The sequence below is a fragment of the Rousettus aegyptiacus genome, unplaced genomic scaffold (genome assembly GCF_014176215.1).
Source record: "Rousettus aegyptiacus isolate mRouAeg1 unplaced genomic scaffold, mRouAeg1.p scaffold_m13_p_4, whole genome shotgun sequence".
NCBI lineage: Eukaryota > Metazoa > Chordata > Mammalia > Chiroptera > Pteropodidae > Rousettus > Rousettus aegyptiacus.
Window position 1 is genome coordinate 153,794,781 of NW_023416307.1, and position 10,550 is coordinate 153,805,330.

The window sequence follows — 10,550 nt, forward strand, 5'->3', positions numbered from 1 at the left end:
AGGACAGAGGCCTCTCTGCTCAGCACTCCAGCGCGCCCGCAAACGCACAAGCAAGTGCGCACGCGCAGACAGGGGCCCGCGGCCCCTCAGCAGGTCAACACCCTGAACAGGTGCGGAGGGCTGGACCTCGTGAGCGTTGTGTGCACCGAGCTCCAGGTGTCTGTCCGTGCAGCGGGGGAGGGGTGCCTGCGCGTGTCGGGGCGTGTGCCGTCTCTGCGTGTCTGCGTGTTTGCGTGTGCGGGGCGCCTCTGTGTGTCTGTGGGGGGGAGGGGCTGTGTCTGTCCCTGCGGGTTGTTGGCTCAGTGTGTTTGTATCTGGGTGTTTGTGTGTCTGTGTGGGAGTGTCATGCGCGGCTCACAGGTAGCCGCAGCCGCAGCCGTGGGGCCGAGGGTCCCTGGGAACACCCCAAGTGGCAGCAGCACGGGTGCCGTTCCCTTGAGGGCAGTCCCCCAGCCCAGTCCCACAGCTAAGCAGCGCCCACAGCCTCTTCCGCCAGCACCTGCCCGGCCCTGGGCCCGCTCCTCAGTTTCGCCCTCACTTCTGACCCCTCCCTTCCACAGCCCCCGGGGCCCACTTCCCCCACACGCCCCGGGGCCTGCTCCCTGCCAGACCCTTGAACGCACTGCTCCCTCTATTCTGAGCGCCCTCGCCCCTCCTCTGCTTGGCACACTCGAGTCTCGGCCCCACTGCCCCCTCTTCCAGGAAGCTCTCTTGAATGCTGCTCCCAGCGCCCCATGCTTCCTTCTGCCAACCTTTTTGGCGGGGGCCCTAGGAGGGTCTGTCTCTCTGAGGGGCCTCAGGGGGCAGGGCGAGGTTTGCTCCTGGTGCCCAGCTCAGGACGGTCACCCCTAGTTTCCACCCTCAGTGTCCACCCTGGAGTGCCCAGCCCTCAGCAGACATCAGTGACAGAGTACAGCCTCGCTGGGCCACCATTTGGGAAGGCGGAGGGGGGGCGGGGTGCAGGGAAGGCTGGGGTGGCATGAGGCCCTTCCAGGCCCCGAGCTCTGAGAGAGGGGACATCTTGCAAACACATTGGGCCCTGCTCCTTGCCCAGCATCTCTGCCGGGGGGTGGGAAGGAGGTGTTCTTCGTTATTTTTAAGCGCCTGGAGCCTTTGATACAGACTTCAGAGGCAATGCCCCCCTCTACACCCAGAGCCCTGGGAATTTCCCAAGCGTGGAGCTGGGGCTGGACCCTGAGCGGAGGATTCACCTGGCCTCTGCCCGGGTGTCCCCGCCGTCCTCCTGCCGGACTCAGGCCTCTCTCTCATCCGGACACTCAGCATCATGGTGAAGGGGACGGCAGTCCAGGGGCGGGGCTGGGCCCCCTCCTAGCTGGGACACAGGACATTCCTCCCCTCATCTGGAGGGCAGAACACCCCACATCTGGAAATCTGACAACATCCGGTGCTGGGGGAGGCAAGTTTTTCACTTTTCTTCCAGATGTTTGGCAATAGTATTGAGAAAGAAAGGGGTGTGGGGAGAGTCCACAGAGACGGCCAGAAATACCACTGGAGGAGAAGACAGCCGGAAGGGGACACACAGAGACAGGCCTCTGGGAGGCCCCACTGCCCAGGCCTGCTGACCCTCAGGACAGCTGATTCCAGAGATCCCACAGGGGCTCCAACCCCCCACAGGCACGGCCAGCGAGACACTCCCCAACTCCCTTTCATTCATCATGGGGAGACTGAGGCCCAGGGCGGCCGGCCGGAGAGCTGCGCTGCGCCACCTTGCTCCATCTGTCGGGGGGCTGGGGGAAGCACTGTCTTGGTGACTCTCCTTCATGCCCAGGGCCGAGGTGGTGCTGCGGTGGGCAGGGGACACCGTGCACAGATCCATCTTCCACTGGCTCCCCGGGCCTCGGGGGTGGGGGGGCCCTGGGCTGCGTGAGCTCTGGCTCCTGGGAGCAGCAGTGCCCCGGGCTCGCCCACAGGACCACTCTCCACCTGTAAGTGATGCCTGGTCCCCATCAGGGGCTCTGCAGGGCCCGCCTGAGCAGTCCCAGGCCCAGCCGCCTCGACCGCCAGCAGGACTGTCTGTGGAGGCCGGGAGCATGGCAGGGGGTGGGCAGGTAGCCGGGCAGGCGAACAGGGGGTGCGAGAGGGAGGGGTGGGCTGCAGGCAGCAAGAACAGACCACACCCAGGCTTGGCTCTTGTCTCTGTCCCAGGTCCCATGAATGACAGCTCAGCGGGGCAAGATCTGGGCAGGGCCTGGGGGTCATGGAGAGCCCAGGGTGAGAGCAGAGTCCTCGATCCCACCCCTTCAGCTCAGCCGGCTCCAGCGTCGAAGTGGTGGCCCGTCTGATGCAGACGCACAGGTGCCACGTCCCAGAGCCCTCTCCGGGGACAGCCGCCTTACCTCCCGAGCGAAGGGAATGCTGGGGAAGATGTGGGTTCTGACTTCTGAGAGGCCCGTGAGGAGAGGCGGGAGACCCCTGGCCACTCTGGCCTCCTCCTGGGTTCTTTCCAGCCTCCCCTGACTGCACAGACTGTTTCCTCCCCCTGGTCCCCTAGTCTGAAACCCTGGCCCTGGCTTGCTCCTTGTTACCCATCGAGCTCAGTGAGTTGTCACCTCCTCCAAGAAGCCTCCTCAGACTACCCTAGACCTGCTTCCTGTGCCCTGTCTCTCACCCTGACTCCCCATCCCTGCACACCCTAAAATAAGCTTGTTTCTTTGGTATCCCGTTTCGTATGTGCATCCCCCACCCCGTGAATGCCAGCTGGCAGAGGAGAAATTTTTGTTCTTCCACAGCTATATATCTGCAGAGTCTAGAACAGACTCTGGTATATAGTAGGCACTTAATAAATGTTGGATGAGCAAAAGTCCCAAACATCTCAATTTACCCACCTCTCACAGGGGCACGAGGACACCTTGCCAAACCCCATCCATGGAGTGGGGCGAGGGGAGATGCGGGGGGCAGATTTGCTGACTGACAAGGGTTCTGGTGACCGCAGGCAGCACTCTAGGACAGCGGTGCAGCCAGCGGCTGCCCCTAAGCCCACCTGCTGCCACCTCAGCTCAGGCCTGCCCATCCCGCCACTCCGGTCCAGTGGCGGAGAGAATCCGCTCAACAGCCTGAAGAGTTGGGTGACCCCGTGGGATGGGCAGAGGCGCAACTGTGAGGACTAGCCAGCAGGGGGCGCAGAAGAGACAGGAACCAGCCTTCGGATCCGGAACCCCAACCCCAGAACCCAGGACGGCAACCCAGACCCCCAGTCGCCACACCTGGAACCTGGAACCACAAACCCAGACCCCAGACTCAAGCTTCAGGATCTGAACCGCAGCTTTAGAAGCTGGAGCCCAGAGCCCAGGATCAGACTCCACTCTGGGGACCCCAAATTCAGGATGCCAGACCCAGGCCTTAGACCCAGACTCCAGGCCCCAGGACTCCAAATGCAGACCCCAGACCCAGCACCCAGGATGGGGCTACAGGTTTCCCAGACAGCACGGCCTGCTGCCCTGCAGACAAGGGCAGGGCAGCTGTGGGGTGGGGGGAGCAATGCCTTGGGGAACGCCGGGGGCGAGTGTTTGGCAGACCTTCCTGGGAATGTTCGGAGGGGCATGAGGAATGTCCCTCATCCCATCAGAGCCAATTTGGGGAGCTCAGAACACAGTGGCCACGTGGAGGGGGTGAGGGAAGGGAGGGACGGGTGAGGTCTGGCTGTCCCTTGGGCCCAGGAGCCAGAGTCAAGGAAGGAGGGTCTGGCTCCACACGTGCCCTCGTCCCCCTGGCCGCAGGCTCTGCAGGCCGCCCCGGCCCGCCCTGGCCCGCCCCTCCTGGCCCCTAGCCGCCGGGCTGGGACACGGGCCCACACTTCCCGGAGGAGTCGAGAACGCGGCCTGGGCCAGACCCAGAGCCTTAGAAGTAGGTCAAATGTTGCTGTGCAGCAGGTCCTGGGGACCCCACCAGGGCGTGGGCAGGCCCCCCGGAGGCAGCTCACCTGCCGGGGCACACGCGTGTATCTACACAGACGGAGACCCGCCACCCCATACCGGGCGCCCGCAAACAGGGCCCCAGGCCCTGCCCAGCGGTGCAGATGGGGCCACCAAGGCCCCGAGTGGGACAGGAGCCGCCCAGCAACCCTGGCTGGAGGTGGCACGAGGCAGACACGAGGGCTCAGGGAGGAGGGACTTCTGCACCATCCCACACCCCCGGAGCCGTGGGTGAAAGGCTGACTCCAAGGAGGACTTCCCAGAAGGGCTGCTCTGCCACCAACAGGATGTGGCCTGCTTCCCAGAGGCACAGCCCCAGGACTCGAAAGATGGAAAGAGGTGGCCGGGGAGAGACAGGACACTCGTGGTCTCCCGACCCAGGCTGGCCTCAGTTTCCTCATCTGTACAATGGCTCCCAGTGGGGCGCGGTGATGCCGGGTTCAGAGGACAGTCACTGCCCTGAGTCCCAGCCCATCCTCGCCACCCCCAACGCCACACACAGACAACTCTGTCCTCAGCAAGCCAAACACAGCCCTCAGGCCCCTCCCTCTGCCCACTGTGCTGACGGGGACCAGATGCTCCAACCTTGTGGTTCTGGGGGTGGGGGTGGCAGGGCCCAGCGGGCTGGCAGGCGAGCCCTGGGTTTGGCCCAGGGACCTATAATCAGCTCCTGCCCCTCTGATCCCGGCCCAGGACTGACGCTTGGGGCTGTGGTGTCCTGGCCGGCTGTGGCCACGGCCGCTATATTTGGGAGCCTAACTGAACAGAATGGAGGGGTAAGCAGTCAGGATCCTCCAGAGACCAGTGCCTTATGGGGGAGAGGCTGAGGGACACTGTTGGCCGGGCTCAGTCCCTTATGCGAGGAGGACACAGCCTAGACTCGGGGGGCCAGTCCGAGTGGCATGCTCTGCTCTCAGCAGCCTGGCCAGGGGAGAATCAGCCTTGCTCTCAGTGGCCAGTTTAAGGGGGTAGATTGGAAATGTGTCTGGGGACACTGAACCCCTTACTTAGTCCAAAGAGTCAGACTGCAAGTTGGGGCCAGGCATCCTGAGTGCATGGGAAAGGGTGGGGGCTGGGAATGTAAAAAGGGCTCTCAAGTTTGGGGCCCGAGATGGGAGGAACACGAGGAGGGGGTGCTCAGCAAAGGAAACAGAGAAAAACAAAGGCTTCGGGCTGGGGTCAGAGGGAACGAAGTGAGGTGCAGCCCCAGCCGGGCCCCCCAGCCCTCCCGCTGGTCCAGCTTCCGGATGGCTCCCAGCGCTCCCCCCAGCAGGGCCTGTGGCCTCCCTGAACTGCCCTGGACATTCCCGGCCACCGGGCCAAACCCTGTACTCTCCCACCAGCAGTTTCCCAAAGAGCAAATATTTATTGTCCTTGGAAGAAAAAAAAAGAGTCCCCTTTTAGGATCGGGGTCTGGGAGCTGCTACTGAGGCTTGCAGGGGGCTCAGCGGTGGCCCGAGATGACCAGAAACCCCACCTGGACGGGCCGCGGGTGGAGGGAGGAGGGCGCGACGGAGCTGGCCTCAGAGGAGAGGGGCAGTGGCCGCACCAGGCTGCTGGGCGGGGGCTCTGCCCATGCGCTCATTTCCCCCGGGCTTCCCCAGAATAGGTCTGAAGGCGCGCGCAGGCACTGTCGCCTGGCCCGAGGCGCGAGTGTGTGTGTGTGATCACGCAGACGTGAGCCATCTGCGTGCGCTCACACGTATCGCCACAGGCACCAGGATAGGAACATGCGTGATCGCGGGAGCGCCTGTCATCTGGTGTGCCCATGTGTGTCACACGAGGCTGCGACCACGAGTGCCCGCGAGCATGCGCAGCGCTCCTGGCTCTGCGCGCACGTCCATCTGGGAGGCTGTTCATCGCTGGCCTGGGGCGGGGTGGGTGCATGTGGACACAACCTCCGTTGAATGGCCAATTCAGTCAAAAATGCAAGTAAATTTAGCAGGGGGAAAAAAAAAACCCGTCAGTCAGACGAGGAGTCTGAATCGGGTGGTTGTTTGAGTGGAGGGACCGACTGTCTCGGGCCGAGAGGAGGAACCGGCTCCCCCGGGCCATCGTGGAGAAACTGGAGACGAGGACCTGACTACGGTAGAGGCGAGGCAGGGACCAAGCAGCCGGGGCGGACTCAGAAACGGGGAGGGAGAGCTCCGGAGGCCGTTCAGTGACAAAGGGAGCAGCTGCCTGGAGCCTACAGACCACTTAGAGGGGACGCACACTCAGCGCTCTGGCCCCGAACCCCAGCTCCTCACCCGTAGGAGGCAGATCCGTTCTCGCCTCTCACTCACCCTCAAGCGGCCCAAAATGGACAAGGGGTGGGCGGCCTGAGCGAGACGCAGGACGAGAGGGCGGGCAAGGGCAGCCACGACCGAGGGTAGAGGGTACGGTCACAGGAACGAAGGTGTGCGGGGGGCGGGATGGCGGTGGTGGAGGTGAAGGCGGGAGGGTGACAAGGAGGGCTCGGAGGTGATAACGGCAGGGTGAGTGGTAGCTGGGAGGGCCGCCCGCCCTGCCCCCCTGCGGACCCTACCCAGCCGTGCTGGCCCCGCCCCGCCCCGCCCAGCACCAGCTGTGGCCTCGCCTCCAGAGGCCACACAAACACCCTCTGTGGCCCAGGGTGTGGAGCTGCATTAAAAATGGCCCAAGGCCCCAGCCAGGAATAGTTAGGGTCAATTCCTGTACCTGCCTATGTGGGTATTTATATATCTACCTGCCCACTGGCATAGTTATGTCTAAAACACAACACACACACACACACACACACACACACACACACACACACTCACACACACACACTCGGGAGCCCTGGCCCACAGGGGCTTGGACCAAGAGAGCAGGCACGCTCCTATGCACACACATTTAAACACAAATCCTCAGATGCCTTCGCACAAGTGGTCGTATGCCTGTGTACACACACCACACACATTTGAACACATGCCTTTGTGCACACACCCCTAACACATCACACTTCTGAGCACACGGTATGGAAAGAGCTCTGTGTGGGAGTCAGGAGCCTTGGGAGGAGGAAGGAGAGGAGCCGAAGGCCAGAGAAATCCAGGAGGCATCGCTCTGAGTGGCCGAGTGAGTGCACGTGCGCGTGTGTGTGTGAACATGTACGTCCAGGTGTCTGGGACCTTTCCACTGCCTCCTCCTTCACTCCCTGGGGGACCATCCTCACCGCCACCCTGTTCACAGAGGGGAAATGGAGGCCGGAGCAGAGCAGCTGGGCCTGGGGAGGTCGGCGTCCCAAAGTTTGGGGCTTGCAAGCCTTAGCATCTGTGTTGTTCTTGGCATACCCAGGCCAGATAAGGACAGGGTCAGGGCTCGGCTCTCGTGGGAAAGGACTCTCTGGAAGGCTCCCGACCCGATCCTTTCCCAGATCTTGGACCCCAGAGCAGGCAGAGGGAGGGCACGAGAAAAAGAGGCATGACTAGGGGACAGGCGAGTCTCCATCAGGTCGGCCTCGAGAGCAGGAGATCACGGCAGATTCAGAGACTCACAAGTGCCCAGGAACGTGAAGCGACCCCTCAGACCAGCTCAGGGCACCCCAAGTGCAGAGCCTGGAGCAGATGGAGAGAGGTGACCCCAGGTACCCAGCGCTCTGCAGCATCCAGACTCAAGACCCCCTGCCCCAGGGAGCCTCCTGAGATGCTAGGTCAGGGCTAATGGTCGGGGACTCTGTCTGAGCAGCTCGCAGCTCAGTCGGATGGAGAGGCTATTTTGGGGGATGGCTGGAATGTTAGGGGACGCCAACGCATCATGCCCCATCCAAAGCAGATCAGGGGCGCTGGCCCTGGGATCGGTTATCCAGGACAGCAGGGGGCCCAGTTCTGGTCCTGGTCCCATCACTGATTCCTGGGGCCTCTTTCCCTCTGGATACCTCAGCGTTCACACCTGTGTAATAAGCTGGGGTCTGGGGGTCAGCTCGGCAGGCACACAGTCCCCTCAACATAGTCGCTTTGGGGTATCTTTGGACCTGAGTCTCCTCCTTCCCTACCTGCACCACCCTTTGCTCCAGGGCTGAGTGCCCTGCAGAGGGCTGAGCTTAGGGCTCAGAGTCCAGTCAACAGGGGGCACAGTGGGCAGGATTCTGCAGGAACACAGGGCTTACCCGGGGCCGCAGGTAGATCCCGGAAGACCTCAGAGAGGAGGGGACATTCGAAGGGCATGTGAGAGCCTCCAAGTCAAGAAGGGAAGCACAATTCAGAACATCAAGAAGCTGGCACAGAGGTGGGGGCTCACCCAGGGTTCAGGCAAAGGGAACCCCAGGGCCCTGGGACCCGCAGGGACTCCCGGAAGTGGAGCCACACTGCCTCATCCTCGGAGCCTGCGAGTCTCTGAGCCCGGCCCGGCACACAGGAAATGTCCTGTATCTGAAGGGTGAGTGGCCAGATCCAGGGGCCACAGGAAAGCCGTGAGCAAGAGAAGAGGCCTTGTCAGGGTCGAGCTTCCAGAATACTCTCCTTTCTCTGTCCTCCCTCTCCTCTCTGCTAGGTCATCACTCCCTCGCCCCCTCTCCCCCAAACAGCCCTCTGTGGTTATGCCTAAATTGGAAAATGGATACGGAGCCCTGAGTTGGAGGGGCAGGGTAGCCACCCTTCCATCTGGGACCCAGCTCCGCGCACTGGGCCGCGGATGGCTTCCGGAGTCGAGTGTTGGGGGAGGGTGTGGCCTGTGGGGACAGGATACGTTGCATGGCCCTGAGGTCAGCATTCCTGTTCCCCGCCTCTGCACCCCTCCACAAGCTCAGGATGCCAGGAAGAAAAGAGGTGCCGTGGGGGCGCGGCAGACGCCTCACCATGGCCCCCCTGCGGACACCTGACTGAGTCTGGGCCCGTCAGGACCTCTGCTTTCCACTCACTCCAGAGGCAGAGCTGTGGCCCAGGCCAGGCAGGAGCTGTGTGTGCGACTTCGGGTGGCATCCTGCCCTCCCTGGGCCCAGGCGGCTGCCAGTGCCTCCTCCGGCTGTGCCCAGCCACTCTCCCGTTCTCCCTGGGGCCTCCCACAAGGTGGCAACTCACCTGTCCCCAGTCAGGGCCCTGGTGTTGGGAAGGGCCAGGCACTTGGTCTGGATGGGCTGGGTGACCTCTGGCAGGCCATGGCCCCTCTCTGGATGTCGCGTTCCCACACACGGTTTTATAAACTTCCCCAAAGTGCTTCCCTTTTCTGGCCGGTTCAGCCAACGTCCACGGCACCTCTGGGCCAGGCTCTGTGCCGCGTGCTGGATGGCCAGCAGACACGGCCCCGGTCCCAGGCGAGATGTTCCCAGCGTCACTGCCAGCTCATTGCTTCACCCGGCTAGTGCCCCCCGAGGGACTCAGGATGAGAGGAAACTGAGGCCCAGAGAGATGGCCCAGCTGTCCTCAAATGGCCCAGCACAACCAAGGACCACCCACCTCGAGAGTCCCTCCAGGCCAAGCAAGGCCCAGTGTCAAGACGTAGGGGTCTCCCAGCCCAGGTCTCCCAGGCACAGCCCCCAGACAGGACCCGGTGTCTGAGCTAAGGCCCTCCCAGCGGCCCCCTCCTTCCTGGCCCCTCGGCCCTGCAAACCGCAGGGCCTAGCTGGCCTCTGGAACGCGTGCCCAGGACCTCAGTGATATTTTGAGTTTAAGAAAACTTTGCAGTCGGCAGGAGCTCTTAAAGGTTATAAATAGCATCAGCGGGAGCCCACGCCGGGAGCGGCGGAAACACGTGTCGAACACTCCTGGGAGGGGGATTCCAAGGCGCAGACCCCCGCCCCTCCCCCGCCAGAGACCGGCCCGGCTTCTGGGGATTTTACAGCCTCCAGAGCGGGAAGTCACACCCCACCTGGAAGGCGTCTGGGAAACAAGATCCCGTTCTTGCGCCCCCGTCCCCAGGGCCCAGAGTGGCTGGCCGGGTTGTGGGGGCACGTGGGGTGCTGCTGAAAGGGACCGGAGGTGGGAGGCCTCGCTCCCACCTTCTCCCTGCCCACCAGGGGGGGCACCACTCAGCAGCCCCACGTGGGAACAGCGGAACAGCGGGGCCGAGGGGGCTCTCGAAGCACATCCGCGTTAACCTGGTTAGCGGCAGTCAGGGGCCAAGCCCAGGGTGAGGAAGGGATTATTCCAAGGTCACTGGGGAAGCGGCAGCACTCAGACTCCAAGACACGGTTCCTTCTGCCAAATGCTGCCCCCTCCCTTTGTGTCGAGGGCCCATAGAGCAATACCTGACCCCTCGGGGAAAAGCCTGATGGGAGACTGTGGACAGAGCGGGGGTCCTGGTGGGGTCACCCCGCTCCTCATCTAGAGATGAGCAGAAGCATGTTTCCACTTCCGGTGGAGAAGTCCTTTGAACAGATGAGGAAGTGAGCCCTGGAGAGGACTGAGGACCCTCTTCCCCTGTGAGGTGCACACCCGCCCCCCACCCTGCCGTGGTGTGGGCTGCGAATCCCCAAAGCCAGGCATGGGGTCTCCACAGGAAGTGGTTTGGGCCGCTGCCGTCTAGGCTTGCCTTGGAGGCCATACGACTTGAGGACCTGCTTCCGAGGCTGAGGGGATGTAGACACGAAGGCCCCCTGGATTTTCCCAACCTCTCCGCACCGGGCATGGGCAGGAACTGTTTCTCCAACGCAAAGATCAGGAAACTGAAGGGCGTCTGAGG